Source organism: Cupressus sempervirens, chromosome 10, assembly GCF_028749045.1.
Source record: "Cupressus sempervirens isolate cs-2001-9-10 chromosome 10, ASM2874904v1, whole genome shotgun sequence".
NCBI lineage: Eukaryota > Viridiplantae > Streptophyta > Pinopsida > Cupressales > Cupressaceae > Cupressus > Cupressus sempervirens.
Window position 1 is genome coordinate 830,644,232 of NC_143127.1, and position 24,653 is coordinate 830,668,884.

The window sequence follows — 24,653 nt, forward strand, 5'->3', positions numbered from 1 at the left end:
GAGCTGACTCTTTCCTCACACTTATGCTCTCTCCCTCTCGTAACTCTTTTCTTTCCTACTATCCTTTATATTCATTCGGTTACACTTTTTCTCTATTTCAAGAGATGTGAAGGTAGTTATATAACTAACTTATTTTCTCGATATTCCCATTCTCTCATGCATTTAACAATGCAAATTACAATGCTATTTTAATCACATTACAATGTAATTCTTTGGGATTTTAACCCTTTCACAACATGGTTCCATTAAAATCAAAAGGACTCAAACATTAAAATCTTATGAAATTTTCCATAATTGACATGAGTTGAGGTGCTCCCACACCATACTCCCAGGCTTGAAAGGTTTCCATGTCCCATGGAAATGCTAAAAAAAACTTCATGGGCATGCTTCTACTGCTTGCTCTGATGCTACAACAGACTCCCATCAATGGAGTGCTTGGGGGTTGCTGTCACGGTGTTGCTTCATGTCCACTTCGCAATGCTGCTACAACTCTGCCTCACCCAGGAGTCCTCTCACTGTCTCTCTCCCCAGGTCTATTGGCACACATGGACCTCTCGAACAGGCCCTTGGACCATCTCTATGACCCACATGACAGACTACTTGTCTGCCTTACTGCAGCTGTGAACTTCCACCTACAATCAAATATTGCATCAACAAACAACTCTCCATAACACTCTCCACCTTCTTACTGATTACACCACCTTTCACTCTTCTTATGTATTTTCTATCAGGTGCATTCATTCTCCATTATCAGTTTGAGATGTATGACCACCTCTACCATGACTATCATGCCATTTCAGGCACGCTTCTTCCACCATCGGCAACCTGCAGCTCTACCAAAAAAATCTTTCCTTTTTTACACCACCATAGTGGTCGTGGCTCAAGCATGAGCGTCTATCTCATCACCCTATCGGGTTCTACACTTCCATTCTCTTTGCTATCGGGTGTCTCCACTAAAACATGTCCTCTTCTCCATGATCGACTAGATGTTGGCTCTCATGCTGCAATCAAAATAGACGTATCAACTCCTTCACCCTGCGGGTCATTAATAAGCTATTAACAGTCACCACCTTGCCTCCACCAAACTTCAATAACCGAAGTTGAATCTCTTATGGGAGTTCACCACTGACATGCATAGACCAACTATCTGCCACCTTTTTGCTATTATCACAACTTTCTTCTTGTTCTCGGCTGCTTCCTTACTTCATGAAACTGTGAACACTATAAACACACACCATTACATTTCACTTGCATCGACTCCAAATACTCACATTGCTTTTCCCATGCGGTCCTGGTGTGAGTTGCATCTCTCACACACTCAAGAGCTTCTAGCTCTAATACCAATCTGTTGTAATAGGAAATCAAGTAAACAAGAACCATAACTATTGCTAAGTTCAACAGAAAAAAAAAACATTAAGAGGATAGAAAAGTTACGATGGGACTTTAAAACTCAAAACTAAAATGTTAATATTCAATTGCTAATACAAACATGGCTCTCTGGTCGAAGACCAAAGAGCTGACTCTTTCCTCACGCTTATGCTCTCTCCCTCTCGTAACTCTTTTCTTTCCTGCTATCCTCTATATTCATTCGGTTACACTTTTTCTCTATTTCAAGAGATGCGAAGGTAGTTAGACAACTAACTTATTTTCTTGATATTCCCATTCTCTCACACATTTAACAATGCAAATTACAATGGTATTTTAAGCACATTACAATGTAATTCTTTGTGATTTTAACCCTTTCACAACATGGTTCCATTAAAATCAAAAGGACTCAAACATTAAAATCTTATGAAATTTTCCATAATTGACATGAGTTGAGGTGCTCCCACACCAAAATACCACTTGAACATTTGAAATGCATCAAATTTTTGCTTCAAGAACATAGTAGTCATCATCCTTGAATAGTCATGTACAAATAGCATTATGTATTTGTCTCCTAGGTAGCTTTGCACTTCTATTGGACCACATAAATCTATATGGACTAACTCTAGTACCTCTTTGGAAGTGTATGTTTTACTCTTGAAACTAGACTTAGTCATCTTTCCTAGTTGACATTGTTTGCACATTGTATTTTCATGTTTCTTCAATTTAGGCAACCCTCTAACTTTCTTCTTTTTGCTGATGCTAATCAGATTGTCAAAGTTAATATGACACAATCTTTTATGCCACAACCACACATCATCAAGTCTAACAACAAGATAAGTTGCATCTTCCATATCTAGGTAAAAAAAGTTTCTCCTAGTTTGTTCACCTTTTCCTATTAGATTTTCATTAGTGTCATAAATCATGGCAGATTTGTTTCCAAATTCTACTTTGCAACCTACATTCCCTAACTAGGATACACTCAGCAAGTTGTAGTTCAATCGTTCAACATAGTATTCATTATCACATGAAATTTTCTTAGTCAGTTTAATAGAACCTTTTCCTTTGATTTGACATGGAGCATCATTTCCAAATCTAACACTATATCCATCATACTGAGTAAAAGTAATAAAATTACTTTTGTCTCCTATCATATGATGTGATCATCCACTGTCAATGATCCACTTGTCATTCTTGTTCACACAAGTTACCAATGATGTTGATTCATCCTCATCCTTATCTAATTCATCCTTCATGGCCACATAGACTACTTCATCATCATTCTCATCAGAATCTTCTTCAACAATGTAGCATATTTTGCCTTTGTCCTTGTAGTCTCTGCTATCATCTTCTCTTTTGTTTCTGTACTCATTTCTTTCTTTGTAATTTTTCTTCTGTGTACACCTTGCAGCAATATGTCCTACTTCATTGCAATTGATACAAATAATAGGAAGCTTACCTCTGAATTTACCTTTGCCTCTATGGAATCTCCTAGCTAGTAGTGCTTCCAGCTGTTCCACATCTTCCTCGTCTGTGTTGCTATCATTGGATGCATGCTTTCCTTTTCTACTCTTCTTCTTTGATGTCACCTCCTTAGTGTCTTTCATTGTTAACTTGGCCTTGAAAGTATATTCAAGGTTCTTAGGTCTATAGTTGTCAAAGTTTGACAATTCAAATGTAGTAAGTCTTCCCACTATTCCTTCAAAGGTCAATGCATTTCCTAGTATACACCTTAACTCTTCGATGGCTGAAACTCTAATGGCATAGATAGGGACTAGGGTTCTCAAGTATTTGTTATTGATAGTTTGTTCTTCAAATTTACCACCTAGACTTCTTATTGCACTTATCACTTCCTTCATTCTAGATCCATACTGAGCAACATTTTCACCTTCCTCCATTTTCATGTCATCAAACTTTCCTCTAAGGCTTTCTCTCTTTTCTCTCTAAACATTTTGATCTCCTCCATAGATATTTGATAGGGCTTTCCACATCTCATATCCTTTGATGTCATCATATTCAACATAACTGAGTGCAGAGGCAATCTCTAGCATTTCTTGATTGTGTTCCTTCATTTTCTTCAAGTCATCTGGAGTAAGGGGTTCAGCTAGTTCTACATGTTCTGTGTCAATTGAGTTTTTTTCATAATCACCTATTGATCCAAGGTACAATTTCATCAGACTCAGCTGTGCAAAAAAGTTTTCTTTCTTAAGCTTGGGGACTTCTCTCTTGGACATCTTGATCTTCTTGCTTCTAGTACCTTGAAACTAAATTAGTAGATGACTCTAATACCAATTGTTAGAAATGCTTTAGAATAAATGAGGGGGGGGGGGGGGGGGGCTGGTGGATGAATTAGTTATTCAATGTCTAAATGTCCTATTCAAACTTTTTCACTAAGTGTAGTGAGCCCATTCAACCATTTATTCATCCAAGCTTAAAACATTCATGTTTACCAAGTTACTGTAAATCAACATGCAAGCATAACACATAAAAGGATCAACACATAACATAGTGATTTACGTGGAAACCCAATTTGGGAAAAACCACTAGTAACATGATACTCAATTCTCACTCTTCAGAAGTGATGCCCTATGAAAGGATTGCCCTATTAAAGGGTTACAACACACTATTAAATGTGACCTTGTTAAGGGATTTAACCACCCTATTAGAAGTGGTCTTAGTTAGAGGAGTTTAGAACATTCCCTTGGAATGCCACCCCATTAAAGGATTTACAAATGGCTATTAAACCAACCTAAGTCCATAGGATTTTCATATCTAATACAATTGCTAAAGAGTATTAGAAAGTCTTTGACTAGATTTCAACATACAACTTTACTTGCAGATCTCGGATCACTCTTCAGCTCTTCACATTGCTTGGATTTCAATCTTTGCAACTCTTGACAGCTTTCCCTCCTTTCAAGCTTAGTCTCCTTGAGTCTCCATGCTCAATGTACCAATGCAATCATCTCTTTCTAACCACTTGTCGAAGTAGACCCTCTATTCTCTATTCTTCCTTCTCCTAGATGTCTTCTCCTTGACACCCTCTCAACCACTTCTCAATTTGGCACTCTAGTAGCTCTTGCTTCTTGGTCTATGACTCCTTAAATAGAAGTCTTGGAGTTCCTATCCTACTTGATTCTTCTATCCTTTCATTTCTCTTCGAATGGATTAGGTAGGATTCATTGAATCTAACCCTTATTTTGTTTTCTCTAGAAACTTCTTGAATAATCCTTTGAATTTTCTCAAAAATAGTTTACATAGGACTCTGTGCCACCAGCTCATCATCCTTATCCTACAACTGGTTCACAAAATTCAAGGTAACCACTTTTTCAACTCAAATTTAGTGAATCTTTGACATTTCCAATAATGCAACAGCTTGACACTATTGAAATATTGTGCTCGGCATGTACTATGTTACTCAGCACCAACTATGTTTTACTGATACTCGGCACCTAAATTTCACTTGGAACCTATTACTTTTCTTGGCACTTGAACTTCACTCAGCACACACTAGATTTTTCATTTTCTCGGCTCCAATTGAAAATTTGCTTAGCTTCAACTAGCTTGCTTGGCACCCACTAATGAACTTAGTTTAAGCTTTGTAGTCAACCTTTTTACAACTTATTCCTCCAATGTTTCTAAGTGTAGCCAACCTTTTTATCTTCAAGTATGTTATCAATACATCATTTAGCCATTGTCTTAATTGATCCATGCAGTTCATTACAATATCAGTAATGGAAGACATCAGTGACAAAATAATTTTCCATTTTCCATTTTCCACCCTCTCTGATAATGATCTGATTAGAACCACTCTTAAAATCAACCTTGGTAAAATAATTTTCTGCACTCAAACAATCCACTATATCATCCATCCTTATCATAGGAAACCTATATTCACCATGATCTTGTTAATATCTATAGAATCAACACACATCCTCCATTCTCCATCCTTCTTAGGTGCTAATACAATGGGTACAATACACAGACTCAAACTTTCTTTGATCAAATGTTTTTGCAATAACTCTTGCACTTGTCTAGTAAGTTCTTCATTTTATTTTCTCACTCAACCTCCATTAGCTTCTGTCACTTGGTCATCACTATCCTCTATCACTTGGTCACTACTACCACAACTCGGCCTTATAAGGATTACAAAAAAACACACTTGCTTCTTATTCAACCCAATTTTAAATTGTTTCCCATTGACTGCACAAACTTGAATAGTAGTACAATTAACCTCTTTTGGACTTTAAATCAAAGGCAACAATAGTTGGTTTCTTCCATTCACCCAAAGAGTATATTGATTCAATATTCCATCATGTATAACATATCTATCATATTGCAAAGTTCTACCCAACAAAATATGACAACAATCCATAGGCATAACATCACACATAACTTCATCAAAGTAATTTCCAATCCTGAACTTCATCACACATTGTTCACTTACTAGTACCTTATGTTCATCCTTGATCCATGAAACATGATAAGGTTTAGGGTGTCTCAACCTCTACAATTGTAACTTTGTAACTAGCTCCTTTGATGATGGAATTGCTGAACTTCCACTGTCAATAATCGCTTTGCAATATTTTTCAGCCATCTTACATCTAGTATTGAAAAGAATTCTCCTTAGGATAGGTTCATCATCAATTCCCTTATTAAAAAAGTTCTCCTTACCATTATATTTTCACCAATCTTAGGTCCACATGGTGAACTCTCAAGGTCTCCTTTAATCACATCATTTATGTTACCTAGTTCATTCTCACTAGAGTATCTACACTCAAAGGATCTATGCCCTTCTTTGCCACATTTGAAACAATTACCATGAAATACACCTCTAGAATAAGAATTAACTCTTCCTCGATAAGAACTAGTACCTCCTTGGTAAGAATTACCACATTTCCATTTGGTCTTGCCTTTGTTATCATTTTTTCACTCACATTTTCTCTTATCTTGTATAGAATTGTCTAATCTACCACCTTCTCTATGAGATCTACCTCTGCCTCTCTGAAATCTACCAACTATAACTCTTTGTGTTTGTTCATGCTCCTTCATCAAGATCTCCTCATCTTACTAGGCATATTGGTATGCTTCTTCCACACTTTGCAATTTAACAAAACTTATTTCATCTTTAATTCCAAATCTTAGTTCATTCAAGTACCTTACAGCTTTCTCAACCACATCATCTACATGTCCACATCTGATGTCCAATCTATAGAATTCTTTAGTATACTCTTTCATATTCATGTCCTTTTGTTTCAAATTTTGATCTTTCTCAACAAGATAACTTCTTAAATTCTTCAGAATAGCTGAGAGTGGGGGGGGTGAATTAGTTATCCAAGGTCCATATGTATAAATAAAACATTTCATAGCTTAGTAAACCCATAAAACATTTATCATCATGCATGCATCCATAAGATTTTGCAATCACTTAAAACTTCTAGGTTATTGTCAAATCAATTTGTAAGAATGTAAACATGAAACATAATAGATTCAACAACACTCTTGACATAATGATTTATGTGGAAAATCAATCTAGGAAAAATCATCAGTAACATGATACTCTTTTTCACTCTTCTAAAGTGATGCCTTGTGAAAGGCCAACCCTGTTAAAGGTTACAATACACACTGTTAAATGTGACCTTGTTAAAGGATTTCAATCACCTTATTAGGAGTGAGCCTTGTTAGAGGACTTTAGACCATTCACTTGGAATGTCACCTAGTTAAAATATTTACACATGACTGTTAGGTCAATCTTAATCCAAAGGATTTACCCTAGATTGATACAATTGTTAGAGAGTAACAATAAGGCTTGATCTAAAAACAACTTACAACTCCATTTGCAAATTACAAATCTATGTTTCAGTCCTCCATTCTGCTTGGGTTTCACACATTTCAGCTCTAATAGCTTGTTCACCCTTCAAGCATCCATACCCTTATGTCTTCTTTCTTAACATGCCAATGTAGACTCTCAATTAGGTCACTAAATGAAGAAACACCCTTGACTTCTTGTCTTCCTTAGGTTCTCACAAATGAGAACCCTTTGTTCTGACCAACCATCTTTATAAATAGAGAATTAAGATATTTTTCAGTTCATTCTCCATCATCCAATTTAGGGTTAGGATAGATTAGGTAGGATTCAATGAATCTACCCCTCATTCCATATCATTTCTAGAAACTTTTCCTTCAATCCTCTTTGAATTCACCTCAAAACAGTTTACCATCAATTCTATGCCACCAACTCATCAATCTTATCTTTCACTTGGTTCACACAATCCAAGAAAACAAATGTGTTTCTTAGATCCATTGAATTCACAATCCTTCTAATAATGCTAGCACTCAATATTAATTTGCTTCTAATGCTTGGCACATACTGCATTTCTTGACATCCTTTATAAAATCACTCAGCATAAACTAAAGTTTACTGGTGCTCGACATCAACTAAACTTTACTTGGCATGTATTTTTTTGCTCAGCATACACTAAATTAGACTTTTACTTGGCTTGAATTAATTTTTTGCTTGTCTTGCACTAACTTTTCTCAGTACTTACTATCTGTTAGGATAAACCACGGATAGAAATAAAAACTACATCCAAATATAACCAATAATAGAAAATAATAGATCACACAGAAATGAACACAAGGCACCAAGATTTAACGTGGTTCACCCAATCCCTGGGCTACATCCACCAAACAATAGGTCCGATCTTATTACAATCTAGTGATTACAACCTGATTACAATCTGTAATCCCTTATAGCTCAATACTGCCACAAGAACCAATTTCGCATCACAACATAAATAAAAAATACCCAACCCTAAACCCTTTTATACAAGTATCAAACCGCTTTAGGGTTATAATATGTTGTCCATAATTAGCCATAACTTTAGTGAAAAATATACGAATGAAGAATAGTACCAAAAATATTATGAAGTATGTACAGTACTTTCCTGATTAGTCACCACAATCTAACACTATCCATTCGGTCAAGCTTGGCAGACAAACTTTGTTTAACTTGTTCTTCTGAACTTGCTTAGTGTAACCAACCTTTACAACCTTAAGTAGATTATCAATGTACTATGATATCATTACCTTAGCTAATTCTTGTACTCCCCTTTTTTTATATCATAACTCAACCTTTTCTCTAGGTGCTATTGGTACATCTTTTGATCAAATCCTCTTCATCAATCAAATAGGTGATAATACTTAAATCATATAAGTTGTTGTCTTACCAACAAAAAGTAGGTGTGATATCAGTGACAAAACAATGATTGAAACACATTATCATACTTTTATGAATCTATTTTCAACAATCTCTTTATCAATACATCATCTACATGTCCAGATTTGATGTCCAATCTATAGAATTCCTTAGTATACTCTTTCATAGTCATGTCCTTTTGTTTCAAATTTTGACCGTTCTCAACAAGTTAACTTGGTAATCCACAAGAAGGAACTTCTTCTTCACCTTGTTCACCATTTTCAACCAAGTCTTGATCTTCACTTTTCCTCTTCTGTGTCTGTGAGTTTAAAAATACTCCCACCATAGTGAGGCATGACCTTTCAACCTAGTGACTGCAACCTTCACCTTTCTATTATTGGGAGTCCCTTCAAACTCAAAGAACTTCTCCATATCAGAGATCTGATCCGACACAATGTTGTGTCCAATTTTTCATCATAAGGACCAACTTCCATTGTAGGATTTGCATGCACCCTAGAAAACACTCTAAAAAATCTTTCCTCATCCTAATCTTCCTCAGGTTCTGGATTAGGATTTGGTGTTATTGCTTCATCATCAATCACATCATCAAGATGTGCTCCTCTCCTCTAGGTTGTCTCCACAAAATCTAATTTGGCTGTAATTTGTCTCAACATGTCCATAATAGTAGTGTCAACATTTCCTCTATCATAAACCATCTTTACAAATAGGTTCCTACAAAATTGTAATCCTCTATAAATTATAGGTCAAATATATAGATATTCCACCCTACAACCAAATCCAACTTAGGATTCTACATGATCCAATTTCCACAAGGATGAGCCTCAAGCTCTAATACCACTTCACACAAGGAGATTTTGAAGAGCTAGGGTTTGAGGTGCACCTTACTATCCAATCACCTTGTTGAGTAAACACAACAGAAGCAAAGAATAGAGAGAAAAATACCAATTAGAGAATGAACATCAACAATTTATTGATTCATTTGACTATTGGCATACATGCCCAACTATAAGGCCTTCTAGGTTATGACCAAATACAAATACAACTTCAAAATCTATGATCTAGCTTCAAATTCGCTATTCTAGGAACATTTTCTCTTAACTCTCTAAGTAATGCTTAACCTAAACCTAAACACCCTTGTTTATACTTGCTAAAATGACTTACAAAAGATTCTAGATCATTACATAATAGAAAGGCTGACCTTAAAATTGTCTAAACACATCCCAAAAAAAAATCTAATTTTTAAATTCATGATCCAAATTAATTACATAAGTCAACTCAAACTAAGAATCAATCACAGATAAACTAAGTCAAAAAAGGAACTGAGCATCAATAAATACTAGGTTCACTCAAAACATGAAGGAAAACTCAACTAACACTGGAGAACTCAACACATATAGGAACTCGACAATGACTGCAACTCAACAACCATTGGAACTTGACATTAACTAACATAATGAACAAAATGAGTAGGATAACAAGGTAACCCAGGATGCTCCTACATCATATACTAATTGGTCAACAATAATTGTGGTGCTTATCTATATAGATGTACTCAATATCAAAGGAATACTTGTAGAGATCTTTACAACTATAAAAATAATTAGATAGATTCTTATGATGGTTTTATTAACTATGGAAAGTGATAAATATAACATTGCCAAACTAAGTGTTTTCTTTTCCTCTTTATTTTGTTACTCTAGAAGATTAGTTTTTGATAAATTAATAAGAAACCAAAATGGGAATTGTCATATACTCAATATCAAAGGAATATGTGTAGAGATCTTTACAACTATGAAAATAATTAGATAGATTCTTATGATGGTTTTATTAACTATGGAAAAGTATAAATATAACATTTCCAAACTAAGTGTTTTCTTTTCCTCTTTATTTTTTTACTCTAGAAGATTAGTTTTTGATAAATTAATAAGAAACCAAAATGGGAACTACCCTAGAAACAAGAAAAAAAGACCGTAGAAAGTCACTTACAACACATTCTCATCCTATCCCCTTTCTTAATATAAAAAACCCCCACATTAATGTATCCAAAATTCTAAAACTACTACAACATTTAGGGTGGCTAATAGTCTAAGAATTGGAAATATACATAATCATACTAATGACCATAAGCATAAACAAAGAGAGTCCAATTATAAACTAAAATAAAATCCCGATTGGATAGAGAACTTAACAAAAATAAACATAAAATAAAACCAATAGAGCTATCTCTCTTTCTTCTCATTATCTAGTTTCTCCAGCAACATATGGAGCCAGTCATTTGCAAAGAATCAGTATAGGGACACCATGGTGTCAACTTCATTAGAGATAGAAAAACATACCTTTTACCATGGACAATGTGAAAGGTTGTGGCCATTGAGTGCATCACCTTGACTGTAAAATTGGTCACATCATTAAAACTTTGGTCAAGGTTATCATGTTGCTTCATAAGTTTCTTGATAGTCTCCTCCAATGCAATCATATCCTCATCCTTCCCATGAGTACCAATCACCATTGACACCTTTGGGATACTCCCTTCACCTTTAATTTTCTTTTTTCCTTTATCACCTTGATAGGCATGGGAGGTAATAGTATCTGGGTTGCCACCTCTAGTGATATTTGCTTGAGCAATGTGGGTATCATCTTTGAGAGTGTCATAAACATGAGAGGGCAAGGGTCTCACTTGGCTATCCATAGGGATAAACTCACCACTTGTCCAAGGACCTCCATTCATGGTGTCATCCTTAGCATTCTCTATATACCTACCCTGGTATGCATTCCTTTTCTACCTCTTGCTGGATTTTTAACTTTTTCCACTGCTCGTAGAGTTTGAGCTAATGATATACTCCTTCTCCTTAGGGATGTCCTACTTCAAATTATTTCTAGACCTCAAGGATATTCTCTTATCCACATCAAGCTCAAAATCAGCACTTACATCATTTTCTATTTTAATTTGTTGAAGCATTTTGTATCAACAATGGTGCTAGTCCCAACCAAAATATGAGGATTAGAAATAGAAGGTACACCAATGGGTATAAGGGGATAGATATCTCCATGTAAATTATAAATAACATGAAGGCTTGATGAAATATCATATAGGATTTACCTTCCTTTCTTTTTCTTCCTGACTTTCAAAAATATTGTCCTCCATAGAATGCAATAGAAGGAAGCGGAAGGATATGAGGTCCCTATTCCTAAAGTGATTCAGAATGGGAAATAGTTGTAGTAAAAAATAGGAAAATGAACTTCTAGTGTAATATAATACATGATAACATAACATACCTCCGCCCATGGTAGTAGAAGGGCTTCATGTTCAAACCCACCACACGATCAAACATGTTCTCCACTTGGGCGAAAACATTTATTCAGTCTAGCTTCATCCAAAACCCTAGTTTTCTTGCACCATTTACTACCTTCAAGGGAAATCCCACTCACTCTAGCAATGACATATTTATTAATCTCAAATGAAATCCCATTCAAAATAACACACTAGTCATCCCATGATTTAATATTTTGCATAAAGATATTCTTATCGTGCCCCTCAATGTATTTCATGAAAGAAATAAAAACCCCTTTGTGCAAATAAGTCCAAGCCACTTCACTATTTTTAAGGTTCTCATCAATATCACTTGGCTCAATATGAAAATTATTTCCACCCATATTATCACTCACCCATAAATCCACAGCTAGTTCCTTAGAGGAATATGACATAACCTTGCTTTCACTTGCTTAAAACACATAACACTTGATAAAGAAATTCATCATCCACTGCTCACAAATAAAACAAATCCTTAAAAACTTAAAAGCTAAGAAAAAGAAGCCAAGATCACAAATATCATTTGTACATGCGTAGATCACAATCAACAAGGACTAATAACTCCTACCGGTATGTCTCTATAAAGGGAAATAATGTCATCTTGCTTCAAAAATCCTCGACTCATTATAATTAAGAGAGCCTGTCTTTTCTTTTCTAAAAAAATCACATCAAATCCATCGTTGAAGATTGGGCCACCTTTTCAAATAATAAAGATAGTAAAAAATATAATATATGGCAATGATAACTTTAACAACTTCATTCAAATTTAAAATGTACTTTTCACCCACCCAAAAGTTGGTCATCCCAAAAAGGCCCCTACCAAGCTACCATGCATGAGAGAGGTGTTTTGAACCCATTAATTAAAATGTTCACTCTTTATAATATTTTGAATAGAGTCCAGTAATTTTTCCATGTTTATCCAAAGTTGTATGCCCATGGTGTCATGATCATACGTCTAAAGAGCATCTACCACTTGGTTCCCCTCACTATGAATATGGTGAATGATTACATTTTGTAATTGACTAATTTGGGCCTTTATGTCACTAACAATGTTATCCAATCTCCAACCAACATTTGTGCATCCCCTAGAAAACTCAATGATTACTTGTGAGCCACCTTCCACCACTAGCTGAGGCAATCCCATAGAGATGGAATTTTTAATTCCCTAGAATAAACCCATGGATTTTTCTACATTACTAGAGTTCATCCTACATCTTCTTTCATAGCTCAACATAGGATTAAATTGGTCATTCCTTATGACTCCCCTAACCACTGCAACACCATTATGGCTGAACCATCAAAGTACAGTTTGAACCAAGAAGGTATGGGGGTTTCCATTTAACAAGCTTCCTGGTCATAAATTTATAATTACAAAATCTGGAGACAAGGGGGAGAATTCCCTAGTTATCAACTACAACTTGATCCGCACTAAAGGGGTTTTTGATCTCCAATTAGGAAAAATTCCTTGATGAGATTCATCTCAATGTGAAGAGTGACAATAGGGGGGAGTCTTTATCTCTAAAGATATAATTGTTCCTTTCTTTGTAAAGTTTCCAGCAAACATAAGGTGGGATAATTTTCCATAGGGTCCTAAGGAGGGGGTGGCCAAATGGGAAACTCCAATTATATATAAAAAATTGGAGATCATAATTGAAAACCTAAACCAACCCAAACATGTTCATAATTCCCTTCTAGACCACTTTGGCATAAGTATAGTGAATGAGGAGGTGACAAATGGTTTCCTCCTCCTACTTACACAAAACATACTAGTTGACAAGTTGAAACCATCTTATTTTAAGATTATCAATAGTGAAAATATTTTCATGAAGCATAGTCCACTAAAAGAAGTTAATCTTTGGAAGGATACAACTATTCCAAACATTTTTCCATACCTCAGCACTGACCTAGGAATGCAGGGGTACGAATCCTCTCAATGATAGTCTAAAGCTCCTCCATAGCCCTGATCATATTTTGATCATGGACATTAGTAAATGACTTACGCCAATTACCATTGTTATCTACATAATTGTCCAACCTTCATCCATATATAGAGTTACAAAAATGTTTAATAGGACTGAAGTGAGAATGACTAAGGAGGTGGTATCCTAACCAATTATCTTCCCAAAATTTGATATTGCCTCCATCCCCAACAATCCATCTCAAACCCTTCCTTAGAAGCTTCTGGCTCTTGGTTATTTTGGACCAGATTTTAAATTCAATAGGAAAATCATTATTCAATATTTCCTAGGAGAAGAAGGTGTCCTTCAACTATTTAGTCCACAAAATCTTGTTAGTTTTGGAGGATCATTATATATGTTATTGCATTGCCTTATTGGCATATGTCTTCCAAAATGCAACCCCCTCTCTTATAACATAATTCATGAAGGGATATGTCCATTATCCATTTATTAATATAATAATTTATAATTTAAACACACACACACACACACACACACACACAAGAGTTATATATGGTGTTATCTTAGCTAGGGAGAATAAACACAAGACATAAATTACACCATTGGTAATATTGGTCATGGAAAATTTTAAGGTTATCTCTGATCAGAGATTTCCATCATTTTTATATTACATATAATATCAAGAGTATTGGTCTTCAGAATATGTGATATTCACCAAAACCCTGAGTAATGGTCTTTAAATATCAACACTTGATATTCACCATGTACTCAATAAGGCAATGATCTTCAACATATCAACACATGATATTCACCATTTTGATACATATAACTATTGCTCTACAAAATATCAACATATAATATTCACCAAATAATCTTTGAGTAATGGTCTCCAGAATGAGATGCAAGATATTCACCAAGTACTATGAGTAATGGCCTCTAGAACATCAAGTTGTATGATATTCACGACGTACTATGTGTAATGGCCTCTAGAACATTAATTTTCATAATATTCAACATGTACTAAAAAATGTTTCTAAGGTATGTGTACATATATTATCATAATTCTTATGATATAAACATCCACCATGCAAAGTATAATCTATTATGATATTGATGTAAGAGCATCCTGGGTGTAAGGGCAATCTTGCATCACCCAAAAATATTTTTAGTTTCAGCCTTTTCTATTTTAATTAGGACTAGTAGAAAGGGGGGTTACCATTTCTAGGAACTTACTATTTTTAGTAAGTTTTTCATATGAGGTTAGAATATCCTAATTTCAGAGGTGGATATTCATATGGATATATTTGCCTACCAGTTGAAGCTCAATACCATATCATGCATATTCATGGATTTATTACAGATTTTTACTTTGCAATTTTGGTATATAAATTTCAAGCTCATCGTTGGAGGCATTAAAGTGCCCGAATGAGGCCCAAAAACTTAACAAATAGGCACTTGTACAGATTTGATTCTATAGATCAGGAGTTGGGGTTTCTGAAAGGTGATTATAATAGCCAATCAGAGAAACAGTTTGAGAGATGTGGTCTTCCAAAGATGGGCCAATCAAAACATCCAAAATAAATGTCAAAGGTGCATTTGGCCAACTTTATATGTATTGTTATGGTCTATTAGCCTTAGGTATTAAGTTTGAATGTCTAGAACCTTCCTAGGTGACATAAATTTCCTATTTAAGAAATGCCCAAACATTGTCGAGGACAGCTTTCGATGATAGTTCACAACTTTGTCTTATAGATTACTATAATGGAGGTTCCCATGTGGGTTAGCATATTGTAATTGTGAATTCTATAATTCCACATTTGTAGTGATAATAAGAAGCCCATATTTTGTTCTTGCAATTACTGTTGTTTCTTTGTTTTTGTTATGTTGTATGGTTTTAAGGGGAGCACCCTTCATCAAGTGGTATTAGAGCCAGAGTTCCTAAGTGTGTGGATAGATTGTTGACTGTAAGGTAGTTCACATGAGGACTGTGGTTTGGACTAAGCATGTAGACATATCACCAATTGTGAGACAGTTTGTACTAGGGTTTCAATGGAAGCATGAAAATGCCTCCACAAAGAGAGTGTGGTGGAAGAGTCGAAGGTGTTACACCTGAGGATTTTAGAACCCTTTAGAGGAAAATGCAAGCAATGCAAGAAAAAATGTGAAGAGGAATGAATCTTTCCATAAGAGATGATTAAGGCAAGGATGAAAGAGAAGAAGAAGGAAACACAGACCCAAATGGAGTAGAGGATTTTTTTAACCTAGAGGAGGCAAAGCATTTTAAAGTCATTTCTAGTATTGGAAAAAGACCTTAGTGTGATGTGATAATTGATGGTGGAAGTAATGAAAATTTGGTGTCAGAAATGATGGTCACAAATTTGATGTTGAAGAGACGTAAATATCCATGCCCATATCATATTGCTTGGGTGCAAGATGACCACAAGGTCATGGTCAGTGAGAAATGCTTAGTGAAGTTAAAGATTGGAAGCTACCAAGATGAGGTACTTTGTGATATCATACCTATGGACATATGTTATATGTTGTTAGGTAGGTCGTGGTAGTTTGATAGGCATGCTATACATGATGAGCAAGAAAATACCTACACTCTGACAAAGGATGGGGTGAAACATAAGTTGAAGTCATTGAAGGAGAAAGAATAAAAGGTATGTAGTGCTGCAAAAATATGTTTCGTTGATGGAAATGAGTTTCTCCAAGGTATGAAGCATTAGCATATGTGTTTTTCTATTATTCCAAATAATGGTAAAGAAGAAGTAGAGGAGGTACTTGGATAAGTTGCAAATATGTTGGGAGAGTTTTTTGATATTATGTCAGATAATATACTTGATGGATTACCTCGAATAAGGAAGATTAGTCACCAAATGAATTTGATTCTAGGAGCCAATTTTCCAAACAAGGCAGTGCATAAAATGACACATGTAGAAAGTGAAGAGTTGAGTAGACAATTTCACGAGTTGTTACAAAAGGGGTTAATTCAAGAGAGTCCAAGTCCATGTGCTATACCAACAATATTAGCACCAAAGAAGAATAGAGAATGGAGGATGTGAACAAATTCTTGTGCTATTAACAAGATCACTATCAAGTAAAGATTTCCATTGCTAAGGATGGATAATATCATGGACTATTTGTTTGGGGCTAAGTATTTCACAAAAATAGATCTAAAAAGTACATACCATTAGATTTGTATTAGAGATGGTGATGAGTGGAAGGCTTCTTTCAAGAAAAGGGTAGGACTGTATGAATGATTAGTCATGCCTTTTGGGCTAACCAATGCACTAAGCACTTTCATGAGGCTCATGAATGAGGTACTAAAGGAGCTTCTGGGTAAGTTTTTCATTGTTTACCTAGATGATATTTTGATCTTTATTAAGACATTGGAGGACAATTTGATGCATATCTGAAAGGTGTTTGATAAGTTGAGGGAAGAAAAGTTGTTGATAAACCCGACGAAGTGCAGTTTTGTAAAGAAAGAGTTGGTGTACCTAGGATTTGTAGTCTTAGCAGAAGGTCTAAAAATAGACCTTGAGAAAGTGAAGGCTATCCTTGAATGGCCTACACCAAAGATTGCTATAGAGGTAAGATATTTTCATCGACTAGCTAGTTTTTATAGAAAGTTCAAAAGAGGCTTTAGCAATGTTTGTGGACCCTTGACTAAAATAATGAGAGGGGATAGGAAATAATTAAAGTGGACTGTAGGATTAGATAAGAGTTTTAATCTGTTGAAACAGAAAGTTACAGAGAAGCTTGTTTTAGCACTTCCAAATTTTAATAAGTTGTTTCAAGTAGATTGTGATGCAAGTGGCACTACAATAGGAGCTATTTTGAGCCAAGAAGGTAGACCTGTTGCTTACTTTAGTGAGAAATTGAATGATGTAAAAATCAAATATTCTATATATGATCAAGAATTTTATGCTATAGTTCAAGCATTGAAGAAGTAGAGACACTATGTTCTTCCTAAGGAGTTTTTTTTGTCTACTGATCATCAAGCTTTGCAATGTTTAAATAGTCAAGGAAAATTAAACCAAAAGCATTTGAAGTGGGTTGATTTTTTGTAGAGTTATACATTTGTTTTGAAACACATGAGTGGGAAGTCTAATAGAGTTGTAGATGCTCTTAGTAGAAGAGAACTTTTGCTGACAAAAATGTAGATTGAGGTGGTTGGGTTCAAGGAACTCAGTAATTTGTATCCAAAGGATCTTGATTTTGGTGAAGGTTTGAAGGCTTGTATAGAACCTATTACTCTTGATAGGACAAAGTGGTTGGATTTCATAATCCAAGATGGTATGTTGTTCAAAGGAAGTTACTTGTGCATTCCAAGAAGTTCAATGAGAGAGAATCTCATCAAGGAGAAGCATAGTGGATCATTGGCTAGAGACTTTAGTAGAGATAAAATTATTGTTATAGTTGTTGAGAGTTATTACTAGCCACAATTGTAGCAAGATGCGAAGAAGTTTGTACAGAGTTGCTAACTATGTGAGATGGCGAAAGGAGTGAAGTAGAATATAGGGTTGTATCAGCCATTACCTTACCAGAGAAGCCATGAGAGGATGTCAACATGGATTTTTGTGTTGGTTGATAGGTTTTCAAAGATGACACATTTCGTTCCTTGCAAGAAGACTAGTGATGCTACTCATGTGGTAAAGTTGTTTTTTAGAGAAGACTACATGGTCTGCCAAAGAGTATAGTTTCAGATCAAGATACCAAGTTTGTTGGGTATTTCTGGTGTACATTCTAGAAGAAATTGAAGACAAATTTAAGGTTCAGTTATCACATCATCCACAAAGTGATGGATAGACAGAAGTTGTGAACTAGAGTTTGGGAAATTTTGTAAGATGTTCGGTTGGAGGCAAGCCAAAAGGATGAGATATGATTTTATCATAGGAAAAATTTGCATAGAATAATCTTGTCAATAGGAGTACTAGTAAATTAACATTCCAGATTATATATGGGAGTAGTCCTAGAAATGCTTCTAAGTTGTAACAGTTGGATAAAGGAGAGATAAGTAGTATTGAAGAAGAAGACTTTTCTAAACATTTGAAGAACATCCACGAGGAGGTGAGGAAGCACATTATAAAAATGAATATATAGTACAATGTTAAGGTAGATGTGAAGAGGAGGTATAAGGAATTTAAAATTAGAGATGAAGTCATGGATCATTTGAGAAAGGATCATTTTTCAGTGGGTATGTCTAATAAGATGGAGATGAAGAAGTTTGGACCGTACAAGATAGTGAAAAGGAATGATTTTGGAAATGCCTATGAAGTGGAGTTGCCTACTGAATTGAATATTTCACTAATATTTAACATTTTAGATTTGACAACATATTATGAAGGAGGTGATGGAGATGAAGTTGTAGAAGTGCAATGGATTATTCCAACAGCTAGTTCAGTTAGAAAAGAGATTCAAGAGATATTGGATAGTCATGATGGAAAACATACAAGGAAAAAAACTTATGAAGAATACCTAGTCAAATGGAAAGGGAGACTAGTAGAGGATTCATCATCGCTAGCAAAGGAGGATGTTAACCATCTTGGTTTTCCTCTAAACACCTAAGACATGACAGAGTCACTTCTCAAATTACCAGGTGGATGTTTGATGCAGGAGCATCTTAGGTGTAAGGGCAATCTTGCATCACCCAAAAATATTTTTGTTTTTAGCCTTTTCTATTTTAATTAAGACTAGTAGACCGAGGGGTTACTATTTTTGGGAACTTACTATTTTTAATAAGTTTTTCATATGAGGGTAGAATGTCCTAATTTTAGAGGTGGATATTCATCTTGGATAAATTAGCCCACCAGTTGAAGCTCAATACCATATCATGTGTATTCATGGATTTATTGCAAATTTTTGGTTTGTAATTTTTGTATATAAACTTCAAGCTCATTGCTGGAGGCCTTAAAGTTCTTGGATGAGGCCTAAAAATTTACAAATGGGCACTTGCAGATCTGGGCTTGTAGATCAAGAATTGGGGTTTATGAAAAATAGTTATAATAGCCAATTAGAGCAATGGTTTGAGAGTTATGATCTTCTAAAGTTGGGCCAACCAAAATTTCTGAAATAAATGTCAAAGGTGTATTTGGCCAATTTTATATGTATTATTAGGGTTTTTCAGCCCTAGGTATTAAGTTTGAATGTCTAGAACCTTCTCGAGCGAAATAAAATTGCCTATTTAAGAAATGCTTAAACATTGTCTAGGACAACTCTAGATGATAATTCACAGTTTTGTCTTGTAAATTATTGTAATGAACATTCCCATGTGGGTTAGCATATTGTAATTATGGATTTTTTAATTTCATATTTGTGATGATAATAAAAAGCCCATATTTTGTTCTTGCAATTATTGTTGTTTCTTTGTTTCTGTTATATTGTATGGTTTTAAGGGGAGCACCCTTCATCATATATGCATAGACATTTTAAGAGATCCATCATAATAGAAACTTATGGTGTACGATTGTCACCTTTCAATAATTTCTACAAATACAAGTAATATCATTGGGAAGTTTTCACTTCCTTATGATGTACAAATAGGGCATGCCCATTAAACCACACAATCACATGGATGATACCAAAAGTTTGCATGAATTCAAATATCCATCTAATTTTGATATGATCAAGATCTTCAAAAAATCAACTAATCATATACTCTATCTACTCCTTCGGATGGATGTGTTAGAATTCCTTTGAATCTGATATCAATCTCTCCTTTCTTTTTCTACAATAACATTCCTAGAGGAAAAGATCAAGTCATAGATCTCTTATGGTATTAAAGTAAAAGAGAGAGACTAATATAATACTCATGAATAATAAATATAAGTATTTACATCATCTTTCTTAATGGAAGATGCTTCAAATCCTTTACTCAATTCCTATGGCATTTCAATACTACTCTTTATTTCTTCATTATATATTCTTATATATTTTAACATCCATACCTATTCATTGAGAAGACACTCTCTATAACCACTCGACATGATCAACCACATATGAGTATCTCCTTATTAACCAATCATGGTGGGTCCACCTTTCCAATGTGGCCACCCACTAACTATGGAAGTTCTATGCTTTCAATTTTTCTTTATTTCCCTTGTTTAAATTTATCTTTATGAAATCACTTCTTATCTTGAGCTGACCATGATTATAGAATTTCTCCAACATTAGTTTGATGATAAACCCAATAAAATGTGTTATTTTCTAATTAGGTATTATAATCGGGGGTGGAGGGAGATATGGATGGACATGTCTTCAACACCCCTTCTCTCTTGGTATCACTTGATATAATTTTATCTCATTCAATTCCTTGTAGTGATCTCCTCAAACCTACTTGTTTATTTTATCATGTGACTAAGAATTGAGTCAAACTTGCATGTGATATTTGCCCATGCACCTAGGTAAGAAGCATTTCTTTCTAAATTATTGGTCTTCATAATTTGTAATGACAAAATTCTATAAGTCACTCTCAAAATTATGCGTTTAACCTTCACTCTCTTCCTTTTGTGGCTTACACTTTTAATTTTACTTCTTCAATAATCCCTTCTAAATTTCCTTCTTTTCAATACTTTTGTTTTCTTTTGTTTCCTCTAGCAATTGTCTCTATGATGATGTAGGTATTAATGATGCCAAAGAGTGAATTCTCTATCTAGATATGTGGATTCCTCTATATCCCCTTTGATCATATCTTAAATGATGCTCCTATATGTACCTTATTTGTATCTCCCCTCCTATTGGTGATAGCTTCTTGCTGATGACTCTATATCTTACTCACTAAATCATTTACATTATATTCCTTATGATAAAAAAAGATCATTGTCAACTTCATATTGATGCATATGTTCAATTCAAACATTAGAAATCATTTCCTCTAATGGAATGTCATGTATTGGATCAATCCAATAGAAATTCAAACTACATGAATGTCACCATAAAATACATAGGGAATAGGCTAGGAAGAGGATATTCTTTTGCACGTGATTCCTATATTATCAAGGCTATGAGAAGACCAATCAACGATCTAACAAATATTCAAGACATCATTGAGGCTTTTTCTGTCATGCTTGCAACTTCAAAAATCTCATGCCAACATGGTAAGAAAATTTATATTTTATTTGTTTGATCTCTTCAATGTATATGGTCTGAAGCTTCCCTCCAAAAGAGTAATATGAGATATCATGTAAACTCTATGATTATAGTCTTAGAAATTATTTTCATCTATGTTTATCATTTCCAATATGTTGATTGCAATACTTATGTTAATCCCAAGGATTCATTCCTTCTCTAATGCCATGTTATTTTTGGAGGATCATTGCATATGCAATCACATTGCCTTCTTGGTGTATGTTTTCCAAAGGGAAACTCCCTCTCTTATAGCATAATCCATGAAGGGATAGGGACATATACATTTATTATTATAATAATTTATTATTTAAATAGACACACATGCACACACACATAATAAAAACTATATATAACTCTAGTTTAGTCTCTTGAGTTTATCCAACCAAAGCTATCAAATGCTAACAATTATTACACCAACCAACAATGTTTTGGATCAATCTCCAACCAACCTTAGTCATAAGGTCTCTATTTAGGTCTCCAATTCTCCTGAGATTCAATCCTCCCCTTTCTTTGTATCTACAAACTTTATCCCAACTGAGGCTTGTCATTGATTTATCTTTAGTACTCAACCATAGGAAGTTGCACTATATATTTTTAATTATATCCTTGAATCTACTAGAAATTTTAAACAAGGATATAAAATAGACATGAATACCTTGGAGAGAAGGAAAGAGAAGGTGTAATTTTCCCATCGAGCTTAAGATCCTGCCTTTCCAACAAGCAAATTTTCTCTACATGTGCTACACCATAGATTTTTAGAACTGGCGAGAAACCTCTTTAATGGTGAGTGGTTGACCATGATAGGTGTCATGGAGGGAGGCCACATGATAATTAAGTTCCTTGGTCAGCTTCTTTTGAAGGTCTAGCTCTATGTTCAAGAAATGTAGCTTTCTTTTCTGGTAATATACATGTGTCATTTAGAAGCTACAACATATTGGTTCAAGAGACCTTTCCAAGCCTTAGCCTCATGGATTGAAGATAAAACATAAAGGGAGGTGTGACCAAAAAACTATTGGAGGACTTCCAAGGGAAGAGTAGTGAGCTCTCCCCATTCAACTAACACCATGAAGTTCCAGCCAATGATCTTCTCTATAATAATAAACCAATAGTGGGAAAGGGGGTCAACCTAGAGAAGTTCCCTACTAGTGTTGAAAAAAATCCTAGGGGAACAATTGACTAGTATAAAAAATTGAACCATATTAACAACCGCCATTATTAGCTAGACAAACCTCTCATCAAAACCAAGTTTAAGAAGGATGTAAATAGAAAATACCTTTAACCTTGTCATAGGATTTGGAGATGTCAAGTTTCATTGCCACACAAGGATTCCTACTTTTCTCCATGGAATGCAACACTTCATGGGAGGTTATTACTATATCAATTATCTATCTTCCTAAAACAAAGCCACTCTAAGAAGGAAAAATGAATCTATCAAGAAGAAATTTAAGATGATTCACCACCACCTTAGAGAGAATATTATTAATAGTGTTGTAGAGTCTGATAGGTTTAAGATATTCCATTATAGAAGGCTCTCCAACTTTGGGAACAAGAATAATATAAGTCTAATTTAACCCTCTCAATAGTTTTCCCATCCTTATGAAATCTCTTTCAACATCCATATCCAATCATACTTCACGGTCTCTCAGAATTCCTAAAAGAAATTTGTAAGGAAGCCATCCAACCCCGTGGCTTTGAAATCTCCCATAGAAAAGACAATATTTTTCACTTTCTCTTCACTAACCTTCTTAAAAAGATATTTGTTTATAACATCATTAATAACTGGTGTGATGAGTCATAGGAGAGAATCCTTGGCCCCAGTATCCTAAATTTGTAGCTGGTTGTTGTAGATATTCTAGAAGCACTAGCTACCCAACCACTAATATCAACTTCCTCAACCAATTCCCTATTATTTCCATGAAATATTTTAGTACATTATAGTGTTTTATTGTTATGTTTAGAGGCATATCTATGGAAAAAATTTGTGTTTCTATCCCCTTTAGTCATCTATTGGATGCAAGATCTTTGCTTCTCGTAAATTTCCTTCCTCCTAACAATCAAATTCCATTTAGCATGTCATTCCTGTTCCTATCATTGGATAGTCTCAAAGGTATCCCTATTGGACAAAACACCTTGGAGGCTCTCCAAATTATCTTCAACATCTTTCTTCTATAAAAAATTTATCCAAAAGAAGATTCACTCCAATCCAAAGCTTCCTTCCTAATGATGTCAAATTTCCTCACAATCCTGAGCATAGTAGTCCCCTCAACTTGTGTATTCCATCATCCAGTCACAAAAAATTTGAAATGGGGATGTGAGTGCCACATAATTTCATATCCATAGGATCTCCTCCTTCAAGAATTTCTAGAGAACCAACTAAATATAAGCATGCAATGATCAAAGATCATTGTTGGGAATGCCTAGAGGGTGGTGGAAGGAAGAATATTCCAACCCACATATATGATCACTCTATCAAGTCTTACTTGAAATATATTAGGGTTAGATCTTTTTTTGGACTAAGTAAAATAAGCATCTTGAAGGTCAATGTTTAGGAGATTATTTCTACTCACAAAGTCTGATAGGTCATACATGTTGTCAGAAAAATCCTCTAATCCACCCAAGTTTTTTGAGGGGTAGAGTGGGGTATTGAAATCTATAGAAAAAAAATGTTTCCTTTTCCATGGAGGATAATGGCCTAAGAAGCTTCCTCCCACAC